We start from the raw sequence: 3,518 nt of genomic DNA, 5'->3' as shown, positions 1-3,518 counted from the left end.
GCTGAGTCTCAGACATTGTAGCTCACTGCAACATATTTTTGAAGCCCAGTGACTGTGTCTCTTGAGGTTAGCCAGGTACATCCTGCAATTTAGTGGGAAGAGAGCAAAATTCCTGACTGTCATTGAAAGTATTAACACCTGGAGCAATTCCCTACTTTGCAGGTATTTGTGAATCTCATGTTATATTTATTACCTGCTTTGAGACATAGCTCATATTTTATTAGAGAGCTGTTTCATTCTGGAGTAATGCACACAGGTGTTCTCCACTTGTGCCTTTAGATTTCTGCAGTGCTGTCCTCAAAGACTCATTTCAGCACTGCCAACCCAAATCACTGGAGAAGTTGTATTCAGCTTTCCAAGGATATTTCAGAAATGATGAGGTAATCATAAACAATACTCCACCTCACACCATATAAATTTATCTTCTAGGTATAGAGTGAACTAGATTTCAGAATGTTTTAGCTTTTCTCTGCAAGAGTCCACTAAGGATTTAATTTTTATGTGAAAATTTAGGTCCTTAGGAAATCACAAGTTCCCTGGAACTGTCACTTCACAGGAAACAATATCGAAGGGAAAGTGATGAGCTCAGAAGTGTTGGCAGTGAACCACAGCTGCTTCATGGAGACAGATTTCTAAGTGACACAGAAGGACCAAGAGCTACCACCACCCTCCTGCTTGTGTGCTTTGCTTGACAGATTTGACATCCTGGTGGCCACAACTGCAGGCAACCTCCTCAAATTAACTTGTACAGATTGGTAAGGGACAGAAATACTCAGTAAGAGATCACCCACTGCATCTCTGGCCCCTCACTCCTGACCTGCAAGGAAGGTCTCCAAAACTGCTTCTAAAGACAATCTGAGTACTTAAATTCCTGACTCCAGGACAGAAAATCACACAGATATTGATTGTACATTACGTTATGATTTTTGCTACCCCTAGGCAATAATTATTCCTGTCTCTCACCCTCTCTTTGTGCCATAAATGACATTATCTGCTGTCCTCTGGCCAGCATCCTCCCTTTGATCAACAGGAACCAATCATCCTTCCTCTCAAGTTGCCTAATTCATTAATATAATGAAGTTTAACTCAGAACAATTATTCTCAACCTGTATTTAGCTCTAAGGTTATTGCTTCTATTTCAGACCTAAGGCAGCCTGATGTGCCTGAAAGCATGTGTAGTTTTTCCAAGTACACCAGCTGACCTAATAAATGGTGTCCCCTCTCCCTGCCCTTGCCTCACTTACATCTTGCACTGCCCTCACTCTGATGCTTCTGCTGCACTACTGTGCTTGTTCCTGCTCAGCTGAGCCTACAAACGAAGTCATAGCCTGGAGGAGCTGCTATGGGAGGTATTCTACTAGCCCAGTTTGGAGCAGAGAGTGCAGGCTGGTGGGAGGTAAGTGAAGCTGCTGTCCCTGAGTGTGCTCTGTGGGCTGGTGGGAGGTAAGTGAAGCTACTGGTGACACTGGAGACCAGGGAGCAAGGCTGACTTGATGATCATCTCATTAGACAGCACACATTCGTGAGTGATGAACCTTTGGAGGTCAGTAAAGTTGTCTTTCATTTTTTCTTGGTGTCTCTGTGGTTTTAAGAATTCAGTATTTGGAGTCACTTACCTGCCCAAAGGCAGATACCAGATCAGCTAAACTCAGCGTGTGGATCTTATCTCCTCAAATCAGTTTTGTTCCAAGTGTTCTGCTCTACAACCTCTCTCTTTCCTTGTTTAGTCTTTGAAATTCCTAGGTTTTCCCATCCTGATTTTTCCTTCAAGGTCTTCCTTAAAACTTGCTTTTCTTAGTTTCCTTCCCAAACCAAGTTGTTCTCCCACTCCTTGTCTGAGGTCTGTGCCTCACCATGTATAATTTGCAGTGTATTATCTGATGAAGACTGTAATCTCTCCAGGGCAGGGCTGTGTCCTGCTCTGGACTCACAGTTGCCTGTTTTACTCTAGGAGGTTGAATAAGAAGGACAGAAATAGAAGAGTACACAGACACTCCCAGATAAACTGTGTTTTGTGATCTGTGTTCCAGAAACAAATGCAGGAACAATTGTTATTAGTAATGTGGTTTATGCTGTACCACTGGAAGCTAGAGAAGAAGTAAATCCTTTAGGCAAAGAAACTTCGTTTACAAAACATTTGTGGAATGTATTTATCTAAAAATGCAAAGAGTTATGGTAGAGAACAATGTTCCTTTGCTGATCTGGAGTTAATTGTCAATGACAACACAGCAGTAAAATCTTGTAAGCAGTCCTGCTGTAGTAGGACTTTCCTTCTCTGCAGTTTTCCAAAGCCCTTCCCACGCTGATTTCCATGGCCTCTGCTGCTGCTGTTGGAACAGTCCTGCTCACTTGGCTCTCCCACTGTGCCTAAGGCTCAGAAAAGCAGGATGGATGGGGAGGAGGATGACCCTGCTCACCTCCAACAGAGGTAACAGGGGAGAGGGAAACCTTAACCATGCAGGACAGACTTCTGCCTTTAGCCATCGCTGAAAGTTCTTCCCTCTGCGCATGTGTTCGGGGTAATGTGTGGCTAATAATGCATTTTTAAATGTTTTTTGGTCTGAGATCTCCAAAGAGTTTGGCTTTTTGATGCCTGCACAAATGGACTCTGCATACTTAAATGTCTCCCTGATGGAATTAGAAAACGAGTGCTGCGTAAGTGGAGAATGGGGATCATCTGTGAGACTGACTTTGAGCTCTCTCCAAAAGCCAGATGGTTACAGCTAGGATTTTGAATTTACCTCTTTTCCAGAGAGATCTGGGGCTGTCCAGCCCAACCCTGCTGCCAGGGGCATTGCTGCAGGGTGGCAACTGGCCCATTCCCTCTCCTGACATTTGCATTTGCTCAAACAAAAGGCTCATTCTGGCCGGGGAGTGCTGTGGCTGAGCTCTCATGCTGTCCAGTTCCCAGTTGCTTTTTGGAAAGAGCAAGCTGTGCTGGAGTGCCTGGTTTGAGCACTCCTGTGGGGCACTGTCATCTTGGATATTCTGGTCTTGTCATATATAAAAAGATATCTATATTATTTGCAAGCAGTTAGTCATCTGCTAGCCAGAATGGGGTTGTTTCCCTTAAGGATGTTTAGGATCACATAACTCTTACAGGCAGAGTGGAAAATGTCCAAAGATGTTGGAATTAGTCATATATAACTGTTGCAGTTATCTTCATTCAGAGCCTTTTCTTTCACTCCCTGTTAGAGCTCCTGAACTTGAGGGCTGTATCCCCTCTCCAGCCTTTCCTATAACATTTATCCAGGCAGGCTGGAAGACAAAGGGGAGTCCAGGCTGTATATCCTCTAGCCAGTTATTTCTTTCTTTACTTGGTTTTGTTGGTTTATTTTTTTTCCATAACCACTTGATAAATCATGCCATGGAGAGCTGGGAATTGAAACATATGACCTGCTTGCCATGCTCTCCTGCTCCTGACTTCCAGCAGCAGTTCTGGGTTCTCTGAGCCTCTGTTCCCCCATCAGCACCAGGTATAACCCCATCTCTGTGCCTTGGGGAGGAGCTGTGAGTTT

This window comes from Acanthisitta chloris, unplaced genomic scaffold (assembly GCF_000695815.1).
Source record: "Acanthisitta chloris isolate BGI_N310 unplaced genomic scaffold, ASM69581v1 scaffold17230, whole genome shotgun sequence".
Taxonomy (NCBI): domain Eukaryota; kingdom Metazoa; phylum Chordata; class Aves; order Passeriformes; family Acanthisittidae; genus Acanthisitta; species Acanthisitta chloris.
This window is presented reverse-complemented; position numbering follows the sequence as displayed.